Source organism: Amblyomma americanum, chromosome 5, assembly GCF_052857255.1.
Source record: "Amblyomma americanum isolate KBUSLIRL-KWMA chromosome 5, ASM5285725v1, whole genome shotgun sequence".
NCBI classification, from domain to species: Eukaryota; Metazoa; Arthropoda; class Arachnida; order Ixodida; family Ixodidae; genus Amblyomma; species Amblyomma americanum.
In genome coordinates, this window is record NC_135501.1 from 57,032,307 (window position 1) to 57,057,493 (window position 25,187).

Below are 25,187 nucleotides of genomic sequence, written 5' to 3' on the forward strand. Positions count from 1 at the left end.
GCGAAACACGAAGATGCGATGCGTCCCCAAAGCAGCCCGGGCATCCGCAGCGCTGCACGCAATTAGGATGACGGCGGCGCGCGATCGGCCGACTTTTGTCGGCGACACCGCGCGGCGCCAAGGGCGCGTGACCGCAATGCAAAATGCGCGGCGACCCACGGTGGAGGGAGCCCAGCCAGACGGCGTCGGCGGAGACTGCAGCGGCAGAGGCGGCCCGTCGCAACGCCGACAGGGGCAAGAGGGAACGCGAGCAAACCGAGAAGAGAGGAGACGCTCGGTCCGGTTACGATGACACAATCGGAACAGGCGAGAACCAGCCGACGCGTGCACCCAGCTGTCAGCGGTTTCTCGTCGCTACGACAACCGGAGACCTCGATGGCACTCCCACTGGGTGGGGAAGCGCCGGAAAGCGCTGTCGCGGTCTCCTGCACGAACCACGCTTTGCGACACATCGGTCCATTCAGAGGTGCGAGCAAACTTCCCGCTTCGCCATGCGCTATCTAGGGGGAGATAGCGGGGCGCCGTTTAACAGAAAGTCTTCGCCTTCGCGTTGCTGCTTGGGCTATCCCGACTGCAGACATCCCCCACCCTCATCTTACAAACGTCGCGACTCAGTAGGGCGTCCGGCTGAGTGGACGCGCACCCCCGGTCGACGCCGAAACTGGGCTACCCGAGCTATCAGAGGCTTCGGAGGAAGCACCGTTCAAAGCTGAAGGGCTGAGCTCAGCGAGCCATTAAAGTGACATCCAGAGGGCCTTGGAAAGAAGGCTCGTCCGGCTAGCAGGCCTCGCACGGGACGAATTCGCGTACAAAAGCTGCTGCGTACACTTCGCTCGCCCTAAGGGCCACTAATCGCGTCCTGTTCCGAGGAATCGTTCAATTATAACACCGAGGAAACCGGTCCGACGCCGACAGGGCAAGAGCGCGGGCTGCAGTGGACAACGACACCCGTTAAAGACGCCGCACACTAAGCTGCGCATGCGCACACAAGCGATGCAGATTAGCCTTCGGACAGCTTCCGGGCTACCCTCTTCGAATAAGAACAAAGAGGTGGGGAGGGGGGTGAGGAAGACGAACGGCTTTGCATGGGCCGCTGTGCGCAGTGCTGCTTGGAAAATGCACTCTAAATTCGGATGTCCGTGAGGCAGGAAGTCGAGGTGCGTGAACGACCTCTGCGTCAGACTGCGCTTGCAGCTCGCAGATGAAACGAAGCGGAATGAAAGTACACTAGCCCGAGGGCTGCAGGCATGCTCGGCCGACTGTGGTGGTGCGCGGCACGACCAGGTTATGAGGCTCTCCGAAACAGCAGTGCCACGGGCGGTGAGCAGGGGAAGAAAGACTACAGAAAGAAGAGAGAAGTCTGCAACGGGCGCAGTTAGGCCGTCTGCACGGCGGCGCTCCGATTCGCGGCGCCGTCAGTCAGTGGTGCATTTCAAAAGGCTTACGAAAAGGAGGGCCTCCGAAATGGGTCAGGCAGCTCGCGCCCGCGTTCGGCCGCGCGGAGGACACGAATATGCGTAGGGGAAAAATGGGGGATAAAAGACCGCCACCGGACAGCGCCGGAGGCCGAGGAGGAAGCAGGCAACCGAGTCAAGTTCATCACCGCCCGCCGCCGGTGCAATCATCACCGCGCTAGACCGCACTTCTTCCTATAGCCTCTGCCCACACCACTCAGCCTCTCTCGATCGGGGACAGGAGTGACGAGGAACGGCGTTTTCTTTGCTTCGCTTTTTCCCTTCAATAGCCGAGGCGGACGGACGAAGCGTCGCGTCTCCCAGGGGATAACACGGAATGGGGCGACCGGCTGCTTTCCGGCCGAAGCAGAGAGGCAGCGACGGCTCTCATCCATCCATCCATGCGTCGTCCGTCCTCCGCACATCCATCCATAGGTTGAACGAGCTCCGACGTAGCCTCCTCGGGTTGGACGGCGATCTTCCCCGACGCGGCCCAGGAGGAGACGAAAGCCGATGCAGGCGAGCTCAACGCTCGAGGTCTTCGACGAGCGCAAGTGGGGCGCGTCGAAAAGGACGCTCTTTGGGGGGAGGGCGGCCAGCCTGGGTGCGCGCGATTGCGCACGCGGCCCCAGTACGGGCACCGGAGACATATGAAAGAAGAAAAAAATGCGGCGGAGATCCATCAAGGGGGGAGACAGAGAAGCAAAATGCCCCCCCCCCCCCCCCCCCCCAAGAGCAAATAAACAAGTGATAGGGTTTTAACGTAGAGTTCTAGCATTTACTGGTTTGGTTCTAGTTTTACCGGGTTTAGCGTCCCAAAGCGACTCAGGCTTTGAGGGCCGCCGTAGTGGGACCACCTGGGGTTCTTTAACGAGCACTGACGTCGCATAGTACACGGGTCGCTAGAATGTCGCCTCCACTCAAATGCGGCCGCCACAGCCGAGACCTGACCCGCGTCTTTCGGACCGCGTTTCTCGCTCTCCATCTTCACACCTTCTCTCCACTCGGCGGCAGCTGACGCGACGCCCTCCCCCCATTGGCTACAGCTGGCGCGGCGCTTCTCCGAACTAACCCGAACGGCCTAACCGAGTCACTACGAGGCTTCACACACGATTCTTGGTTGGGTTTGGCCCCGTTTAAGTGGCGCTTTCGCACTAAAACTGCTACAAATTTTTGCGACACAGCTGCCCCGCGGACGATACATAATACCTCAGCAAACTTCGGCTCGGGACTTCCTAACATCCCTGCTAATCTCAGATGCAGCATATGGTCTCTGCGCACGTGCACACATTTTGCAGTGAGGCGCAAAACTACACCGCCCCGGGCTGACGTTTTCCTTGTGGGTGTCGATTTCACAACCTGGGCAGCCAACCATGCACACGAGGAAGCCGTGGCTTGGTGCGAGCAGTTTCCACTCCACTGCTACAAGTTATCGCATGCAGCTTATAAGTACGCCATTTAACGGCGCTCCGTCGAGACTGAGCCAGTGCGCCCCAAATGAATATTCCTTTTATTTTTTCCCCCTGCACGGGGACGCACGAAGGGCTGCGCCATCTCAACGTCACGGAACAAAGCCCAGTCCCAGATGGTGATACAGTGTGTGCCTTACACAAGACCTGTGAACATCGGCTGGTTTTCGGCATATATTAAGTTGGTCCGCTTTCCTTTGTAAGAGGCGATTGTTAAGTGTTGCAATTCCTCTTAACAGCGGCAGACTCTGCTAGGAGAAAGTACAACGCTTAACAATCGCTCCTTACTAAGCAAAGCTGGCCAACTTATACGCAAAACCAGCAGATGTTCATCCATGTGTATTTCAACAGGACTCCTTCAGTGGCTAAGAGAAAGAAGAGGTGAATTTTCGTGAGGCTAAACACGGTCGAAATTTGTTGCCGCGGAAAACTGCGACCACGGAAAACACTCGGGAGGCGGCCCTAGTGTGCTGTCCTGTAGCCGTGACACCTTTGAAAAGCTAAATTATGAACGAAAGAAGATGATATCTTACCTAGCTAAGTTACCCAATATCAAGATATTTGTTAGCGCCGCGAAAATGATAGAAATAGGCGAATCACCGATTAGCAACGCTAGCATTTACTTCATTTTGCGCAGACAGTGCTATACCAACTCGAAGATCTGAAACCACCCCGAAGGCTGAGTATAGAATTCTTCATCCACCAAAGTTTCCCTATTTCCCCCGCAACGTATACCGTCAGAAAATGGGAGACGGGGATTTGTTGAACGCTGGCTGGACGTCGCGCATTCGCACCCGCTTTTTAGTGAGAAATCCCTAATTAAGTAGCAATCCTGAAAAAGCCGATCGGTCTCCGAAGCCTCGACCGTTGGCCTCTGAGATAAATGACCTTGGCCGAATTTGACTGCCGGTGAACCTGGGTGTGTCCGGATGGAAGACAGGGTTGACCTAGTCTCAAAATGGAGTTAGCCCCACTCCAAAAATGGGGTTGGGCCACCCTCGATAGTTCGAAAATCGAGTTGAACCCCGTTCGGTGCCGACCTTTTTATACAATATTTTGTGCTCATAGCAGTGCTAAGCCGCCAGCCATTTTTTCTTCACATAGCTTGCTCACAGTGTGGCGCCCAGCACTCTGACCGGAAAGAAAAGCGCCGGCTTTCAAGAACACGTCGATGTCAAACCTCGTATCCGAGCTCGCACGCAGCCTTCTGATGATAAGCACAGGGCGCGCAAACTATGACACCTGACGGGTGCTAGGGGACATGTAGTGTCTCTTCGCCTTGCCACCTGGTGACGAGTTCATTAGTTTCGCTGTGCGCCAACAGGCACGCATGCAGTGAGCGAGCTTTCTAAGCGTCACAATTGCAGTTTCACCCGTCCGCCCCTATGCGAACAGTGCAGGCAACGCTCCGTGTGGTCAGCGAGCGGAAAGGTACACTCCGAACACGAGTACCCTTACATGGGAGTAGAAAAGGGCGCAAGCAGTCAGTCCTGTAGCACGATCCCTTTGATAACAGTGAATCCGCTTCACAGCCGACCCTCTTTTTACTTTCTGTTCAGAGTGTACCGAACGGAATGGATTCGACACCGCACACCGCTGCAGCTATACACTCCAAAAATAAAACAGTAAAAAGGGAGTAGACTGCCATCTAGAGCACGTCCCTCCCTTTTCTATACTCTCAAATAGGCGTGCTCGTGCTTAGAGAGCACGCGTGGACGCAGGTGCGCGCACTCTTGGGACACCACGAGCAGCGGCGACGAGGAAACGGGATGCGCGCAGTATACTGATCCTCACTGGGTGAGCACAGTATGCATAAAAAACGGGAAGGAGGTCTCCCCAAACACTGTCCAGCGAGTGTACAAAGCCTGCCGGAACTATATAGGCACTATACGTTACGCATGACGGCGCATCTCAAAGCAGAGCAGGTTCGGTGGAGGCAAAGCTAGCCCGCACCAACGTCCGCGGCAGTGTTTCCAGCCGACACAAGCGATCCGCAGGGCGACGAGGAGGATGCGGGTCAAGTGCAGCAGCCAGCTGCCCGCCCCTCACGTCGACGGCACTCGGTGGCAGGTCGGGCATCAGCCGCCACCGCTCACGATAAACAACTCACAAAGAAAAAGGCTACACAGAAACCAGAGACAGAGCGCAGCGCTGCGATAATTGTGCGCATCATTTAACCATGCGGGCTACACAACAACCTGCCCGAGTTTTCCCCCTCGAATACTGACCGTCGGAAATATCCGCGCCTGAGTCCACGGTACTTTCCCTCTCACGACGACGACGCAAGCGCGCGCGGATGTCATACATCATGCGCCACGCGCGGAGGTAACCCGCCGTCGAGGTCCACGAGACTCAAAGCGAAACTCGCAATTCCTCCTCGTCCCGTTGAAACTCGGCCGCCGCCTGTGCTCCAGATCGGCAGTGAAACGGGTCTCCCGGCTTGCACACAAGGTCGCTCACAAAGGAATAGGCGCAAGGAGAACCCCTTCTTTGCAGCGCATAGGAAGGGAAAAGGAAAAACACCCCAGTACGCAAACCTGCGCGCTGTACCCAAGACCAAACACGCAGAGCCCCCCAGAAAAAGCGCGGCGTAAGTTGCGCACTACACGCGGGCGTAGTAGCGTTGCGAATTGTCCGCCAGAGCGATACCGTATATGATGCGGAATACAAATCGCGCATTCGCCGCGCTGTGCATTCTCACCTTTGCACGGCTCCGGAAAGTAGGGCACTGCGTGTACAGCTTCGCGGTGCGATCCGCGGCGAATCCGACCGACTCTGACCGGAGAGGGAACCCGAAGATGGGGACGTCTACCAGGGCGTGCACGCACGTAAACACGCCGTCAACGGCAATCGAGGAGCGCCCAGAGACGCGCGCACCGGGCGTGAAGGTCGCCGCGGACGCACCTGCGCCCACAAAGGGGGCGGGGGCAGACACGGCCGCTATTCCAGAGGGACACACGGCAGCGATCGCCGGTCACGCGAGAGTCCAGAGTGTGTACACCGCGCGTGTTGCCACCGAGCACTCGCAGGCAGCTACGCAGGACAAGACAAGGAACGCGAGCATCCAGGAAGGACAAAAAGTATGGTGGGGCAGCCTAAAAAGAATGTAAACAATTAAGCCCCTGCCTGTGCCACTACGCATAACAGGCTTTCCAGGAACGACAATGCATCGGGCGCGCAGTAGCGGCCGCGACGTTCCACAGCTGCGGCAGGCGAAGGATACTCTCGAACACGGATGCCGCCAAGTGCGCGGAGTCACGCGTGCACTCGCGGGCACACCGCGGGAGGAGAACAATTCCGGCTGTATACAGTGGCCGCGTCGAAACGTCGGCGGTATCCCCGAGATTAGCACCACCACCGAACAGACAGCGCTCGATGAACGGCAGCAGCCGCCGACGGCGTCCACGCCAGAAAAGGATTGAGACCGCGAGAGCATGCGCAAGTTGAAGGAACGTCAGTGCAACTAAACGTGACGGAAACTGCGCGTGCAAGCGCGCCGTACACGTGCGCAGGGCACGTTCGAGGCGCTGTACAGAACGTTTTGGAACATTGATAACGCACACCGATATGCCATTACGCGGTTACCGTCGCATTCCGACACTCCATTCGCACAGCGCCGATATGTTAAGCCTTGTTTCTCTGTGGAGGAAACTCACGAGATGCCGCTGGCCCACAGCGACCCCGATATTGCGGTAATAGCCCAACCGCAGAGCACACACACACACACACACACACACACACACACACACACACACACACACACACACACACACACACACACACACACACACACACACACACACACACACACACACACACACACACACACACACACACACACACACACACACACACACACACACATACATACATACATACATATATATATATATATATATATATATATATATATATATATATATATATATATATATATATATATATAAAGACAGGGAGAGTGCAGAGTGGGTGAGGGAACAAACGGGGGTTACTGACATCCCAGTCGAAATCAAGAGGAAGAAATGGGCAAGATAACCGCTGGTCCTTATAATGGTAACGGAGTGGATTCCAAGAGAGGGAAAGCGTAGCAGGCAGGAGCAGAAACTTGGAAGGGCGGATTAGATTAAGAAGTTCGCGGGGATACGGTGGGCGCAGCTGACAAAGGACAGGGGAGAGGCCTCTGTCCTGCAGTGGACAAAGTTAGGCTGACCATGATAGTTTTCATGGGTTACCCGTCGAGTAGCGGTTTGCAGTCAAAGCAAACCGGATCGGGCCCGACCGACATTCCACCAGCGCACGAATATTCGCATCTGACGTCGGTGTGGTGTTCGGTTTGAAGGCGCATAAGCGGCTAACGCTATTATGCGCCAAACAAAAGCTTGGTTGTGGTAAAGGACCAAATGTCTTCTGAGCGACACAAATTGTTTATGCCATTTCTTTTTTTCTTTCAGGAATCTAACAACTCGCGAAAAATGGGCAATTGGATTTCCTCCTGAGAGTAAGTTGGGGCGGACATGAGTGCGTACACAGTAAAATACTGTGAAATGCTTCACAGTGTCTCAGTTATTGTGCATGAAGAAAAAATATGGTTTACTGCACCCAGATTTCCTGATTGTTCACAGATAGGCTTGTCTTGTTTCATGAGAACGGAGGCGTTTGTTTTCAATGCGAAGGCGGCATAAAATCACTCCAATAAAACATTTTTCATGCTTATACGGCTTTTAATCGCGAAAGGTAGGCTTTACCGAATGCGGTCTGTCCTTGGTTTCCCTGTCCCGCTTTGTCCCATTTTCTTCTCAGTTTACTAATAGCTTCTTGCAGTTTCGATACAGATTGTTGGCTTTCTCGAATGTACCCTTGTGAGGTCGTGCAGCACATACGCCAACCATTTTGGATGGCGCTTATACTTACGTTGTCAACCCCCCCCAATCAACCCGCTGTCCCCAATACACGAGGCCACCAGCGACATGAGAGTTGGTCAATTTTCAGAAAGCACGAAATGGTAGACGGGGATCGGAGGATTTTTGAACCATGAGAGAGAGCGCTCTTTATCCAAGGAGTGAAAGAAATCAGCACGATGGATTCCAACAAAGCACGTCAAAAAAATATTCAGTACGTAAGAACTGCCACCAGGCCGATATGTAAGCGTGTGTTTTTAATAAAGTACGCCATCATGGGAAGCGTACGAAGCCAGCTCACTGGATGCAAACATGCAGCTCTCTCCTGGAAGGGCGCTCGTCGACAGGGGTATCCCGACTATCCCCAATCCAAGCACCATGCCGCAACAGCTCGCGATGCCCGCACCGATGGTATACGCTGATTCATCGAAGCACCGTATACATGTACGTATGCCCCACAACTTTAACTCGACCCTCTCAATCACCTGCCTCAACACTGCCACGGAAGACGCAGAGATGGACCGAGCAGTGCCAGCGGCCGCGGCAGTGCTACCGGGTGTTCGCGTCCGACACGCCGCGTCTGGCCACCTAGCTGCCAGCTTCAAGCTAGGTCACTATCCAGTCCGCCAGCCAGAGGAAGGGGGAGAGTGAGAGGACGCGCCTTGGGAGGAGGGGGAGGAAAAGCACCGGCGTCCAAGCCGCCACCGCTCACCTGAGAGATGAGACGAGGAGGACGGACCACGCGAGCGCTGACCAGAAACCGCGGCAGGGTGGTGCACAATCAACCGACAATCAGGGAAAAACACCAGCATATATCGAAGAGCGAGAATGAAAGCAGTGAGGAGGGGGAAAACTGGACCTCTTCTGACGTCTCTTCCCGGCCTGCTCCAACGAACTTCGATGGGGGCGAATTTCTGGAGGCCCCGTGTACTGTGCGATGTCAGCGCACCTTTAAAGAACCCCGTCAGTCAAAAGTTCCGCAGCCCTTCACTACGGCGTCCCTCATAGCCTGAGTCGCTTCAGGACGTTAAGATCCCCATAAACCAACGCACCCGTTTACACCTCAGCCCTATCGCGAGCATGTTTCACAGAGAATGTCCACGTGTCCAATGGGTTTTATGCGGTTCCCTTCCAATACGGGTCACGCACTCCTTTCCCCAAGCGACGAAGTCGTGCACGAAAAAGGGGCAGCGATAAGCGCGCTTTAACGCTACCTTGCCATGGGCTGGGCACCGCCGAAGAAACATGGGGACGCCACACCTTTGCGGGCAATGAGCGAGGTGCGCACGCGGGAGTGAAATACGGAAGGAAGGCTGCGTCTTGCACCGCCACAGAAAAAAGGGCGCCGTTGCCTAATCAGGCAAAAAATCTGAACGTCCGCGGGGTAGCACGGCCACACCACGCAGCCTTGGAAGCGTTGTTGCGTCGCTGACAATTGCGCACATCGACCCGATTCTCACACACTGCACTACGAGAGAGCTCGAGCCAAGAAAGTGAAACTGATCGCCCAAGAGACTTTCGTCGAGTCAGTCACGCCCCGTCACTCCTGCGCCCTATACAGAGGGCAAAAAAAAAAAAGTTACATGCTTCAACTCGTGGCTCGAGATACCCGCCTGAACACTACCCAACAATGAGGAAAGAAAAAAGCAAGGCTCAGCCACATCTTCAAGAGGAAGGAAATGTTTCAATCAGTTAAAAACGTCAGAAACCAAGTACGCGTGGCCGCACCGCGACTGCCCCAGCCAAAAAAAAAAAAAATTACACAGAAACTAAGCTTTCACGCGAGCTATCACTGTAGACACTCAGACCAGTGGCTAGGAGTGTTGTGAGGACTCTCAGGGATCTATGAACGAAGAGTCAGTAATGACCAATTCCGCATAGATTGACCCAATAACCCATTAAAGCTATCGCGTCATACCCGGAGCCTATGTGTCCCATTCCCGTTTCACACAGCAGAAGGGCCCCAGTTCGATGTCCGCGGACAGGACCGCCAAGTGCGCAAAGCGACGGGGAGGAAATGAAAGCGCGAAAAAGAGGCAACTCCGAACAACGTATGGCAGCGAAAATCTTTCACGCGACCAAAGCGAAAGATGCGTTCGCAGCACCATCAAAGCTCGGTGATTCGGGGGAACCACCTCGAGCGTTTCAGTTATGCGCGGGCGTATGGTTAAAACGCCTTTCCTTTCGTTGCGCCAGCGGTTCCATTCTGTCGCAAGCGCTCCCGTGTAACGTGGACATAATCCGCGAGACTACACTGCTTCACGCGCCTTCCCCTCATCGTGCTCTGAAAGGAAGCTTGCCGTTTCTCTATTTTTTTCCTCCCTAATGACGTTGCACTGGCGCAGATTAACGACTGCTAGCCACACCGCTCCGCCGGCAGCTCACCATGGGAACAGCGCCCGACGGCTGTTCTGCTCAGCGCACACAAAGGGAGTAACTTTCAGGGTCCGCCAACCGTGCACTGCAGGGCAGCAACATCGACGTCACAGCCGCTCCCTCCCGAGAAAGCAGCAACGCGACCGCGTCGGTTACGCACTGCCACCCCCGCAGCAACACGCCTCGCAACCGCCGAACGAAACGATCGTCAAGGCGACACGCACCAACGGAGAGCCCGGGCGCGACGCACACGCGTAACACCGCCGCGCTGCAATACAGTCACGCGGAGACGCTGCAACACCCCGTGAAGGCCAGTATTAACTCAGGTGTCGAATAAGAGACCCTTAGAGGGAATCTGCGACCGATAACCTGCAATCCCTCCGGAAGCGAACGTTGTGCCGCCGACGTAACGTCAACACGGTCGCGTTTCCACGCCTCGCACCAGCATGCACCGCAGTACACGTGCGCGTCAGTCGGAAGAGCAGATCAAAATACACCTGCAGAGTCCAGAGATCCTGCCCTCCCGACTGGGCGACGGAGATCTCGGTAATCTCCACCGGAAATCTCCAGCATTAGAGGAGCGCTTCCGCATGCCCCCACAACGTGTCAAAAAACAGCCTCGGCGGGTAGGCTGCTGCGACTCGCCGACTGGTGCTTCTAGGCGCTAACGCCAGAGTGACGCACGCACATCGCAGCGCGTGAGAGAGATGTATATGCCCAGACACGACAGAGACACGAAAGCATCCACGCGAAATTCCTCGAGCCAGCCGCCACGGCAGCTGCGGCTGCGCAAGCGGAAGCCGCCGCCCGACATTTGCGCGCACGCGTCGAACGTCTCTTTCTCTCTCCCTCTGGAGGCTTTGAATGAGTGGCGCTCCTCCAACATTCCACTCTCGAGGGCGCGCAACAGAGGGACGTCGTCGGTGTCGCACTGTCCGCGGCGAGGACTGGCGTGCAAACACTCGGCTGACGCTGACATTTAACAACAGCCCGCAGTCACAGGCCGCGGTGCGAAGGTATTGTGAGGCAACGTGCTTCGCTAAATGCCACCGCAGAAGTGTGCCCACCGGAGCGCGGCCGTCGAAACGGTGCCAGAAGCGAGTTGAAAGCGGGCGGCTCTTTGACGTCGGCACGGGAAGAAGCATCCGTATGGTCACGTACGTATTGTAACGCGTGAACCACAAACCGCATTCACAGCAGCACTCTCGAGTCCGTGTGGCTCCATTCGGTGCGAGGGCGGTTGAACGTCTCACAAGCTTCACGGGGGTTATCAAGAACGCCGTAGTGCAGGGCTCCCGGTTGATACCGACTATACTTGGGGTTCTTCAAGGGGCGCTCGCATCACACGGCGCATGGCCGCTTTTGCATGACGCCTGAGTCGAAATGCGGCCCCGGCAGCCAGGAACCGACCCTGTGTCCCCCTTGGGCTCAACACTAAATGCCTCTAGGCCACCGCGCTGGGCACGTGGATGATCGTTCGTCACCAGGAATGGCCAATCTTGATGGTGGGCGCCAACGCGCCAACCCTGAAGCCAATGATGCAAGGAAAAGGACCGTAATACAGCCGCCGTATTGGTTACCGTCTACCCCGGGCACTCTTACTAGACTATTTGATGAACAACGCCCAACTGCGAACTGGTGACACTCAGAGAAGCGACACCTATACTTTGCGCGTGAACCGCGAATATAAGGAGCCTCCTCGATAAAGGATGCCCCCTGACAGCTGGAACCGTTGGGATCTCTGGCGGCCGATAAAAAAAATGGCTGCGGTTTAGCTCCGGTTAAACCTGGAGTGACGCGATAGCTACAGCTGACCGAGTGGAACTCGCTCAGTCGAACTGCAAAGCCCCTCTTTCGCCGCTCCGTTTCGCTGGGCGTTCCTTCTTCATCTTCGTCCCTGGACGTAGATTCACTCCCCCCCCCAATCGGTTTCGTCGGCAGCTGCTCCGCACCACGTGACCAGCCACGGCGCGGCCACGCCGAAGGCTCGAAGTGCTAGCTTAATCTAGCTATGGCTACAAAACGCGAGCCCGCTGATAACGGCAACAGCAGACAGCGAGAAATACAAACGAACAGTGGTGACCCGATCTCCACACGCAGCATGCACACCCGGCGGCATCATCTGTCCTCCCAGTCGACGCGTAACAGAAAAAGAATACGGATCGAGGACAACACAGGCGGTGCAACGCGGCGCGTCCCTCCAGAACACGGAAATGCCGCAATTGACTGCGCGCGCAACGGAGCCCACTGAGAAGCGGCCGCGTAGGAACACATTTCGTTTGCAACCTGTTGTGGAGAGCAAGCGCACGGACATTCCTGCGGCGAGACCGCCCGACAGACAGCAACGACAGTGGCTAAAAGGAAAGAAAAAGAGAGAGAAAAACCGACGCGGGCAACGAAGCACAGCGCCGTGACAGCTCTGGTTCGCCGCAGCACACTGCGTCAGCGAGTCAACCGCGGACGACATCATTCGTACTCGCGGTGGCAAGCTCGCTCCACTCACCACGAGGATCTCGCAACAAACAAAAAACGGGGCCACACCCCTGGTCATTGTTGTCCAAATGGAAATCGAAGGCACTCGCATCGTTTACCAGTGCAGCGTTGTACATTAACCGAGATGCGGCGGGGGTCGCACAGCGAGTGGGGGACCCAGTTCCGTCGAAAACGCGCAACAGCTCGCGACGCAGCACAACACGGCGTACCGACAAGCGAGCCGTCGTCTGTCTCTGCACACACGCCACAAACGTGACCGCCGCCCGAGTCGTGCCCCGGCACAGCTGCGGCCGTCACGCGACGCATCGCTGTGTTCGCATTCCTCGATCAGAGTGTTCATCTGCGAAACCACGCACCTGTTGTCTCCCGCGACTTCGGCCATGCCAGCAAATGTACACCAACGAGGGCGGCACAACTCCTCGCGTACAGGAGAGACGCGACGCACAGTGCGTGGCGGCAGCAAGGAACTACTGGAGAGCCGCCAAGCTGGCCCGGGGAGCCGCACTGTGCCTTCCGGCTTGCGGCAGTACCGCAGAGAACGAGCGTTTCGACGCCGCTAGCGTTAACACCGGCGCGTTCAGGGCGGCGCCTACGCAGCATTCAGGTTACGCTGACGTTTGGGCAGCGGCGATACAGCGGTACTCACCACCGGTGACGTTTCAGCACAACGAGCACGACCGCCACGCTCGTCGAATCTGGTCCCTCGCGCAAACCACGGCGGTTGACGCCTAAAATGAGCGCTAACTAAAGTTCAAGGGCTAACTATAGTCAGACAAGTCAAAAAAGAGGCGTCCTGTCCCCGTCAAAAGACCCGCTTCCGGCCAATGGCCTCGGCCGATTCTCATATAGTCGGATACAGCTCGAGAAGGAAGCGGCAAATTCCCCCGGAGGGGCCCTCAAAGGAGCCCTTCCAGCAAATGGCGCCGACAGATCGCAGGGGTGGCAGATAAATGACGAATAACTTATTCGGATTACCCGCGGCGTCATGAAAATCGGCCGACGCCACTGGCCGCAGGGTCTCTTTCCAGAGGCATCTGCCGCTTCCTTCTCGAGCTGCATCCAGCTGTACGACCTTTGAACATGACATGCGCACTCGCTGGCTTGTACTGCGAAAGCGCAAGCGCCGAGTTCTTTCTTGCCGCTTAGCGAAACGAATTGCCACACAACGGGGGATGTACAGTCAGTAAACGCAGCTAGACGAGCACCTTTTCCCGAATAAAAAAGGCTGAATCGGTGCTCCCACAGAACTTTCTCGAGAACAATGAATTTGAAACGAATGCCTGCTTCGTCGGTTTTCGAAGCGAAAGCGCAGTCAATGGGATGCATCCGGAAACACCCGTCGGTTGATTGTGCTGCATCCTGGCTCGCGGCACTGGGATATCCGTATCACTGAAGCCATGGGCCAACCAGTCCGGAGTGTACAAAAAAAAAAAAAAAGAACTGACTCGTGACCACGCCCCAGGCGAAGCGAGTGACTCTCTATTACCTAATCACCCTCCCTCTCATACACACCGGCGTAGAAGCAATTCCTCACAGCTGGCAGTCAACCGAGTATAGACGTATGCGCTTAAGGGGGCTGACAGCGTCGGCAAACAAGTCAACGTTCGTTTGACCCTGCAGCTTTCGAAAAAATAAAAAGGTAGAAAACCACGCTCACGAGTTGACTTCCATTAACTCTAATGTCGTCTTTTCACTGGAAAATTTCCCGAAAGGTGGCCGATTTATACTCTCGTACAGTCTTCGCCAAAAGTAACCAGGCTGCGCGGTTTTGCATCTCCCTCGTATAGTGCAGCCTCTACGGCATCCCTAAAAGCCAAACGGTACTGGAAGGTGAGGAAAACGGTTCTCCTTATGCCTCACAGTGATGCATAGTTTGATGGGTGCGATAACTGTTCCGCTATACAACTGAGAAGCAAACCCGGCACCGTGCTTACCTTTGGCAAAGTGGGCACGTTACACACGGACAGAGAAGCGGGGTTTCTGTACATTCACCGTTCTTCGTCTGCGCGACGGTTTACGCTGGCACAACAACGGGGTCACCGTTTAATCGTTTCCTAACTCTAGTACATTTTTAGCTGCGGCCGTTTTCCCAATCGACGCCCCGCGCGGCAAGAAAAGCCAGCACTGCTGCGCGAACATCCCCTGGTCGGTGTTGCCGAGGGAGCAGCAAAACGAGCCACGAACAGGGGATTACTAGTGAGACAAATGAACACTTTACCACACGGGCAGTTTGCGGGCTCGATCAAGTCGATCGGGATGAAACGAAGACAATGCAGACCAGGCGTTCGAGCCTGATTCAAGCGCGATTCACATCCCCGATGCGATCGGGGTTAAGCAGTTACCGGCCTTGTGCCCAGGAAACGTTAAAATGAAAGCACAGAATGCTTGTTTCAGCGAAACTTCAGAATCACACCGCAACGGTCCTATCAAGTGTTACTTTTTTTTACAGTCGGGGTTCGAATTTGCCGTGCGACAGCGCCATGAACAAGCAAACCGAAGACGAGCGGGAAAGGAGTCCATGACACCGCCGACAGCCCCGAGCCGTTCGTCTTGGGCGGTTTTTAAATGTACGACCACGGTGAATTTTTTCGGCGCTAGGGCATGGGCGGCCAAAAAGCGCCATGGCACAAGGTGTTTCCGCCTACTCAAGATGGGACAAAAATACCAATCTCCCAAGCAGTTCGCCCTAAGGAAACCCCGCACCACGCCAGGGGAAAGCTTGCCCCTAATGCATATCACCGGTGGGTATACCCGGCGGCATTACAGTGACCTAACCCCGCACCTCCCGCCAGACCACTAGCCACCATAGCTGTTCAGCCTCTGGGACCATGTGAAAAGACGGCCGAAGGCATATAAGGCCCCCAAACTCACGCCCCGGATTGTACAAACTGGTATACGAGGTGCAGAAAAAACAAAACAAGGAAAAAAAAATAACACTCGAAGGGTTTTATGCTGCAGAGACAGCACAACGCTGCGACTCACCAAGTCGAGCGCCGTCCTGTACATACGTTCTCCCTTTAGGCTCGCGCGTCTAGTCTCTCGGCTCGCTCCCGTTTTTCCGAGTGTGAACAAAGAGCGCTTTTAAGCGCAAGGCAGGCAGCGGCAGAGACAAGGGGCTTTGAAGATCGCCGCGAATCTAGCCGGCCTCCCTCGCCCCGAGACCTCCATGAGCACGGGCACGTCAACACACACGCCACGATTTCGTAACCCCGGGTAAGGTCCCCGCAATACGTGCCACAGACGCCGTTGCACTACCATCACGTGCCGGCCGACGGATATCGAGGGGAAGGCGAAGTCGGCGAGACGTCGAACCAGCTAGTGCGCACCTGGCCTGGCTGACCACGGGGGGGGGGGGGGGGGGGGGGGGGGGAAGAGGCAGGAACTGTCAACACAGAGCGTTCTATAGCGGGCTCTCGTTATCTCCCGGCCCATGCGACACACAATGCACGGCTATTGGATAAGCGGCGCTATCGCGATAACCGGACCCCAGTGTGTGCACAAAGGCACGCGCGCGGGGGGAGGCAAAAAAGGTTTATAGGCCCGCGAGCCTCAAACACGACGGCGTTCTGGAGGCAACCTCGCCCCCAATTTCTTTTGCCTCACACCGGGAGCAACGCCTGCTTCGGAGCAAGGGCGCACTGCTGTGCACGCAAAATCCACGGGCTCTGTAGCCCCGGCTACACTGTACTATCACAGCTGAGCTTACCAAAGTGCATTCGTCAAACAGTGCTACAACATGCCACTAACTTTCTGACGCATATGCTACGCCTCGGCGATTTTCCCTCTGCACATGCCTACAGGTACAACGGAGACGGCGCTCGAGAGGCTTAGACAGTGTCTTGTGACGTCGGTGCAAGAAAACGTATAACGGCGTTCTCTCGTATCGGCTACAGCCTCCGCCCTCCGTCGTTACGGTGGCGGATGCCCACTCTAGTACGCAAAGCATTAACGAAGTAATAAATGTAGTAAAACCGCGCCAATCGCGACGCGTCACCGACGAAGACGCTAGCTCCGCGGAGCGGTGACGAACTTTCCGGGCCGTAGCTGCCGACCGGTTTGCCTCGGGCGGTATTTCATTGCCATATTTGACAATGCGAAACGATGTGCGGGTGCCTCGGAATGCGACGAGTTCGAGCAAGGTTCTCGTCAGATTCCACTTCGAGGCGCGCTGTCCCGTCGTGTTCCCGCTGGGCGGAGCAGCTGCAAATCAGGTAATGCCGATGGGGGACCCAGCGCTTCTTATATCCGTTCGTGCAAAAGTACCGCGGAGGTCTCGGTCGTCAGGTACACCCCCCCCCTCCCCACCGTGGCCGAGGAACAGCGTTCGGAGACTATGCACGAGGTGTGCGAACGGCGCCCTTCCTGCTTCGGTTGTCGTTATGTGCGCGCTCGTGTCCCGTGAGAAATGTGGCGGCAGTGCTATCGGCGGCGACACCTATTTGCGGACGCTCGTAAGGGGCGACGCTTCGAGGCCGGATGGCGACGCAGAATGAATGACCCAACAGGCGCTGTAGCTGCTGACGCGACCGACCCTAGTCGGCGGCAACGGCAATGAATGAAGCATTCTTGCTATTGCATTTGCGGGACACAGAGACGCAGCGGTTGCTATGTCTACCTCAGTGGTCCGACCGAACTGCAGACAGTTGGGACGCACAGCGCTCGTTGTGCGACTTTTTTGCAGAACCAGTCCCCGACGATAAAGTACGCGCGGATTTACATCCATGGGAAGTCCAGTTCAAGTCCAGGCACAGCCCTCTGCAGCCCCTGTAAGGGTTATTTTGAGGGACATTTTTGCTTCGTATCGCCACAGCAACCTGCAAAACATTTAGGGTTCGCAGAGCTACAAAGGTCAATGCAAATGAGAAACATTACTAGCGCGCTGGCGCCGACCCGTCTCTCCAGGTAGCACGATGCGTTCGCGCCGAAATATCAATGGTATATCACCGGGAATGAAACCGCACGGATTACAACACTCATACTAGCACCCCGATGGTCAGGCCCTCAATAAACGACAGGCGCCAGCACCACCGCCACCAACCAGCACACGTGAAAGGTCGGAGAAGCACTCCATTCAACAAACAAGCAACGGAGCTAGGCTGCGTGCACACACCGCGACGGCACTCACTTCCTGAACGACGCTCCCATGGCGGCGAACAGCTTCTTCATGGCTGAGCCGGGCGCCCAAGCGGACGGAGACTGGTCAGATCCGTTGCCGGGCGGCCGGAAGGCGAGGAAGCACAGCAGCGACGTCTTGTCGGCCGCGGTCCGGAGGAGGAGTGGTGGACACCTCACCGGAAGACGGGAGACCACCCAGAGCAAGGACTACGCTATAGCTTCGGCGGAGGTGCTGAGCCCACGGCAACCGACGGAACGCCAGCTGGAAGGGCTGCGCGCCGGGGCGGACACAGCGACGCCTGGGCGAAGACGGCGAAGCGGAGAAGAAGGGCGCCTCGCAACAACGTGCGAAGAAATAATGACGCAGCTGCGACGGCGACAGAAAGGCAACAACAAGAAAAGGAGGCCAGGCAGCTCAGTCCCCGCACGACGCGTATGCAACGGGGACGCGAGAGCAGGACACCAAGCAGGTCTTCGGACGCCGGAAGCGGCAACACTGCCACCGGTCAGAAGAAGAAACAGCCCGGGCGAAAGAAAACACGCAGGAAGAGAGAAGAAGAGAAAAAAGGAGTAGGAAGGAAGGGACGACGTCTGGGCCTCCCAAATGGACGGACGCGAGGGCCCCGGCGGCAGAGAGAAGGCCCGTTTCGGAGGCGCACGCCTGTCAGCCAATCGTTCTTCTACGGCCGGCACACGGCGGGATCCTTCCTGTTCGCCGGCACACACGAAAGCTGCGATGGGCGCCGCGATGCGAAAGGCAATCGGCCGACGGCGACGGTCTCTGCGAGTAGCCGGGCAGCAGTCGGCGGACTCGGAGGCCGACCAGCCTGAATGCGAGGAGTGAGCTGTGCCAACTACGCCAACTACGTGTCGTCTCGTTCTTGTTGGCGGGGTGCCCTCTATGTCTCACGGACAAAGGGTGTCAGAACGACGATGCAGAGCTGCAAGGCGGCAGGCAAAACGGGTATCCCTGGCTTCACCGGTGATCGAAGATGGCCCAAGGTCCGCGTCACGATACTTCACAAACTGAGATGCCCGGAGAAGGCAATGCTTTCCTTCGGCCTCTACACGGTTGGACGATTTCGTGGGAGAAAACGGTGGGAGCGGTCGCCGAACCCAAGGGCCACGTGGCCGCAACTAATCCACCGATCAACGCAGAAAGGGGGAGGTCCTGTGCACGGCCACAAATAGGCGAAGCAGCAGCACGGTTCACAGTACACAAAGCACACCGGCTCCAGCACTACCGATGAGCAATGGCCAGGGCACCGAGGCACACTCAACGAAACGAGGTTACTTTCTCCAGCAGGGGCGAAGGCTCTTCTTTCCCGCTGCCCAGGAGGGCCTAAACGTTGCACGATGCAACTGACAGCAGCCGCAGCATTTGGGACTACGACCAAGAGGTACCGGCCACGGGAGAACACGACAGATGCGGTGGCGCGCTCTTGTAAAGGGAGGCCCACATGTACGGGCTCCGTGACCTGGCCCCGTTGGAGAGCGGGGGGTCGCCGCGCACGCGAGCACGGCAGCAGCCGCAATGGCCACACACACACGAACACGGGGAACGCAACAACTTGACCAGCAGCGATGGCCTACACACGGAGGGGGTAGCCGACACGCGCAAATCCAATACAGCTCACTGTTCGCGAAACCCGCTTAGGCACAGAGGACTCCTTGATGCGCGCCGAGCGTGTCCAGAGCCGATGCACCCTGCACAGGGGATACAGTGCTTCTGCGATCGGGCAGTTCACCAGTCAGACAGGGCGGGAGCCGAGGGGTGCACCGCAGGACCGCCCGTGGCGAGTGACAGCCAACAAAGGGCGCATTCAGGCAACCCGTTGGCCGCCGACTTGGAAAGGGGACACGCACACCTAATGTTGGCCGCGTGCGTGCGTGAGAGCGCGAGGCTGCCGTAGAAAAGTAGAAGTGAGCGCGGCAAAAGCGACTGGGTGGAGGGGGTGTTGGTGTGTTGCGGTTTGACGAACAACGACGAGGCGCGCGACCAGGCGTCGTCACGCTCCGGATAGGCAACGCATGTCTTCCCTCCCGCGTGTATGCGTGCCCTCTCCTCCGACCGACAACAACCCCTTTCCCCTCAGGTGTCTTGCCTTTTCTTTGACTTGGAGCAAGGGGAAGGCGCGGACCACGCCTGCCGCTCCTGGAACCTGCGAGGCCGGACTACGGACGCGTCAAGGCTTCGGGCAGGGGATTAAGGTCATCCAGTCCTTTTGTGTGGGCGATGAAAATATATCGTCGATGGGTCTGCCGCTGAGTCATCCCAGCCTCGTTGGCGACGGGGAAGTCGGAAAACAGTCGCTGCTGGCTTCCAAAAATGAACTCGACACGCGCTGTTTAAGCGGGAGGTGTTTAAAAAGAGAACCGCGAAAGCCTTCTCAGATGGGCGCTTTTCGGAGAAGCCAGTAACGGAAGGAAGTAGTGGCAGCGGCTGAGCTCCAAGCACGTAGCAACGCAGCAAGCACGCGCAGCCGGTGGCACACATCAAAGACTCCTTTCGAACACTGGGAAGCAGGAATAGACGGATCGACCGGTTTCCACGAGGAGGTGACAGCTGAGGCCGGCCGCCTCCACTGAGTGGCCGACGGGCAACAGTGAGTGAGTGAGCGGGGCACGGGGAAGCAACCGAGGCGCAGAAATGTGAAACGAAAAAATAAAGTAAAAAGAGCACCACTAGAGAGCACCGTTTCGAAAGCATCAGCGCCGCTGCGGCGCACACACTGTCCGGAGTGGAAAGGGGAACGAGACGGGAAGATACCGCCAAAGAACCACGAGCCGTGAAAAGAAGGTACGCGGGGAGGGCGCGAAGACACGCGGCGCAACTGCGCGGAACCCATGCCTCCGCAACCGGTACATATGTTATATGTTCCTAGAGGGAAACAAACTGCACTCCGATAAAATGAACAACGTATTAGAGCGGATATAAACATATACGGGCGACGGCAAGCGGTGCAGTCTTGAGCAGCAAAATCTCACCAAGCACTGCAATCCAGGGCAAATAAAAAAGAAACACGATCAGCAGAGAAAGGCGTAGCTAAGCGCGGAATATCGTGCAGTAGCGCTAGATACGCGGAGCAGTGAAGTTCCTTGCATGCTAAAGGCATTTGAGCTAAAGACCTTTACCCGGAAGGCATTTGCCATAAACGCCTTCGGCGTAAAGGCCTTTACCGGGAATGCATTTGCAATGAACGCCTTTACCACAAAGGCATTTGGCCTGAAGGCCTCCATCTTGAAGGGCTTCACCCAGGTGCACCGCCTGACACAAAGCAGGCTCCAGGGACGTACAGTCCTTGCCAAAAGTCTTAAGGCCACAGCGTTCAGCTGCAGCGAAATGAATGTTCCCGGGATTCTCCGTGATGCGGATCCTTCAATACACAAGTCAATTAGGAACCTACTCCAACGCAAGAAACCTTCTGCTAGAATTTCAAGGTCATTCGATCTTTAATAGCGCCATTATGTTTGTGTTACGCGGCTGAAGCGAAAAGCATATGGCCTTGAGACTTTTGACCAAGACTGTACACAGGGACTTGCGTATGCCCGAAACCGGAAAATGCGCCTAGTACTCCTACTGCATCCAAACCGAGATTATTAATTATTAATTGCTTTTTGGGGAAAGGAAATGGCGCAGTATCTGTCTCATATATCGTTGGACATCTGAAACGCGTCGTAAAGAAAGGGATAAAGGAGGGAGTGAAAGAAGAAAGGAAAAAAGAGGTGCCGTAGTGGAGGGCTCCGGGATAATTTCGACCACCTGGGGATCTTTAACGTGCACTGACATCGCACAGCACACGAGCGCCTTAGCGTGCCGCCGCGGTCGGGTTCGAACCCGGGAACTCCGGATCAGTAGTCGAGCGCCCTATCCACTGAGCCACCGCGGCGGGTTCAAACCGAGAGAGGTGAAACAGTTTTCAGGGAACCTCTCTACCACTATGTCCATCTCTCCATCGGCCACGGAGGGTTGGCAAAGCGGGCCGCTCAGCTGGCGGCTTCTACCACGAAGAGAACGGCCTCCACAGTATGAGCCATTCCCGGCGGCCGACTGAGTCAGCGCGCGGCCATGCGAAGCCGAGCCGACGGGAAAAAGAACAGACAAAAAAAGCCAGCTAGGTAAACGCGGCAGGTCATGCGGCGCTCACAGAGGGAGGGAGGAAGCGACGCGTACAGCACACGCCGCCGGCATTCCTGAAGCGGCCCGGGGGCACCGCCATCACCATCAGACGGATGGCGGCACGAGGCCTCCTCCCCCCGCGCTGTGCTCTACACCTGCGCCAAGTAACGGAGTGCTACGTTTTTCAACGCTCGGCCTGCAGCGCTCACGGCGCTGACCACGGTCCCAGCTATGCACCGTACGATGTCAGGAACGCCCCCCCCAAAAAAAAAATAAAAAAAAATAAAAGAGAGGCAAGTGCGTAGCACAAGATGACACAGAGAGGCATAGCTTTTCGCTTCCGGATCGGGTAACACACGGTGCGGCCCGATCGAACGTGGCAGCGAACAACCAGCCGTGGCTCCTTCACCTCCGTTGGGCGACGCTGACCAGTGTAGAAACCGAGCGTGGCTTGTAACGCACATTTGAAAACTGCCAGAACATATACAATATTTCGCAAGTAATTCACAACGAGGGATGACAGTCGGATACGAGTGAAGAAAAACGCGACTTTTCCGCTTGAAAGGACCCAGTTCCAGCCAAAGGCGCCGGACGATTCTCATGAACCGGCTAGTGTGACAGTGCAGGGTGTGGCAGATGAAAGGGGGATAGTCCTCGTGCCACGCCCCTCCTTGCACTGTCACGCTCAGGTTCGTGAGAGCCGGCAGACGCCATTGGCTGGAACTGGGTCCTTTCAAGGGGAAAAGCAGCTTTTCCTTGACTCGTATCCGACTATAGTCGACACCGCAGGTCACGCGCGTGACCCGTCCGAACGCGACGTTGACTCAGCGTCCTCCAAGGTGTTGTCAGAGTGCGCGCCTTGTCCCTCGCCCCACGTCACGACACATCGACGCCTGGGACGGGACCCCGCGGACAGCCTTCCGAGGTGACCCGTCAGGTGACTGATAGGCTCTGCAGGGGCAAACATTGCGGGACAAAGCGCGGCACCACTGCCCAGGACAACCGCACACCGGCGATGGGGGCAACGTCCGTTTCCCATGCGCCTTCCCCGCCGAACTATACAAGGGGTGGGTGACCGCGCACGGCTGGCTCAGGCTAGCCTGTACAGGGGCCACACGGGATTGTTCGTCGGTTGACGGGAGGGTGTTTGGACTCTCGGCAGAACCTGCCAGTACGCTCGTGATTTTTCGCTCACAACGCCGACGCCAGGCTTTCTGGGTACAGGGCCTTTAACGCTGTCTCGTAAAAAAATTAATGCGGATTAGCTCAGCTAATCCAGGATATACAAAGCGAAAGCGAGATTGAGGTCTCCACTGACCGACGGAGCCGGTTGTGCGCCTTTCCTTTCGTGAAAATGAACGGCCTTTGCAAAGTTGTCAACGCCAATGAACTCTATGAACGTCGTCGGCTCACTTGTTTTGTTTGGTTTTTGAGGAAAGGAAATGGCACAGTAACCATCTCACAAATCTTGGTTGACACCCGAACCGCGCCGTAAAGGAAGGGGTACAGGAGGGAGGGAAAGAGAAAACTGAAAGTTGGATTTTCTAGGAAAGGCGCGGCGCTGCGCAGCGGCAGAACGCCTGTGGCTCGGTGCTACTAGTGGCGCATGCGCAATAGTGACTAGGGAGCGAGAGAGAGAGAAACAGGCTACGGAGTTGGCGGCGGCCACCTGCGCCGTGCGTGACGTCACTCGTGCTCCGACATACGCCGGCACGCGCGAAGCGCGGTGATGACTAGCGCAGTGAAGCTTTTCGCTTCAAAGTGTCTTCCGGGCCCACCAACGCGCCCATGTGCTGTGCAGCCGACACGACAAACAAATGCACGTACGCACGGTGTCCGCTGTGTACACGTCTTCGGCCTCATTCCGCTCTCTGCTGACAAGGAGAACAATCAAATGACCTGGTGAGCCTTTTGGTCAGCCGGGTCACATACTCCCTGCCGTACCATGTAACCATCAAAGCCGAAAGAGAACAAGCCGAAGCAATCCTTCGGAAGGCATAAAAAACAGCCCTTCATCTCCCAAGAAACATCAAATGACAAGCTGATGCAACTGGGAATCAGCAACACGTTTGAAGAACTAAAAGAATGCCAGCTCAAGGCACAAGCGCGAAGGCTCAGTAACACACCAACAGGAAGGGCGCTGCTGACAAAGCTGCGTTGGGAAATAGAAAAACCGCAAAGTAGTAGGGCAATAATACCGGACCTGCTAAGCATGAAATTACGCACACAACCTATGTCCCTCAATATGGACCCCAATCTCCATACCAGCAGGAGACGGGCTAGGGCAGAATTCTACGAAAAAACGATGGGGCAGAGAGACAACACAGTGTACACAGATGCTTCCCTCTATCCAAAAGAACACAGGAAACACGCTGTAGCGGTAGTTGCTAATATTCAAAGCAAACTAATCACGAGTCTCACGGCAGCGGTGTCAGACATAACCGAAGCAGAGGAAATAGCTGTCGCACTGGCAGCAGAGGAAGGATACAGGATAGGAAAATCCCTCAACATCCTAACAGACCCACAAGAGGCGTGCCGAAACTATATCAGGGGTAGAGTAAGCAGCACGGCACTCAAGATCCTTAGTAGAGCACCGCTCTATGAAGGACAACATACACACAACATAATCTGGATACCAAGCTACGCAGGGATTCAGGGCAATGAAGGGGCGGACAGCTTAGCTCGAGGCTTAACCATCCGAGCGGGCACCTCAGTCCCCCTGGGAGAGCCTCAGATTACTTGCGGGGACAGTTATTCAGAGCTGCTTAACCTATATAGAGGGCTAAGATTCCAATACCCCCCACCACACAAAGCGTTGACGAAGGAGGAAGCCGCAGGATGGCGTAGACTGCAGACGGGTTCCTTTCCAAATCTTTACATACTAAGCAGGGTGTTCCCCACACAATATTGCGCCGTATGCCCGTGGTGCGGAGCAAGGCCAACACTATATCACATCACATGGGAATGCGAGAGAAACAGGACATTGCGCAAACATACAACACCAAGTGCGGAGCAATGGGAGAGCCGGCTCAGCAGCTGCGAGCTACGGGTCCAAAGGGCCCTCATAGCACACGCAAGCGAGGTGGCCCGACTCAGTGGTGCCCTAGACTAGGGGCCCACCCAAGGCTGAAGAGGACCCAAAGTTATCAAGAATGAAGACTTCGTCCTCAACTCGCTAATATCTTGCAGAACCAATAAAGTTTTCCATTCCATTCCATTCACCGAACAACCTTCGTACAGCCCAACACGCAGCTCCACGTTA

The 25,187-nt window shown here is 56.2% G+C and overlaps 1 protein-coding gene across 7 annotated transcripts in view; it reads right to left on the reverse strand.

Moving 5' to 3' along the window:
• Klc (kinesin light chain) overlaps positions 1–25,187 on the reverse strand; it is a 116,241-nt gene that overhangs the window by 70,076 nt on the left and 20,978 nt on the right. For 2 of the 7 annotated variants that reach the window (XM_077664886.1, XM_077664883.1), the window contains exon 1: positions 15,673–15,878. The exons of 4 other annotated variants lie outside the window; for them this stretch is intronic. The gene's annotated coding sequence lies outside the window, so the exon portion shown is untranslated. Of the gene's footprint in view, positions 1–15,672; positions 15,881–25,187 lie in introns of those variants that run through there. One more of the 7 variants, XM_077664881.1, reaches the window with a different exon arrangement.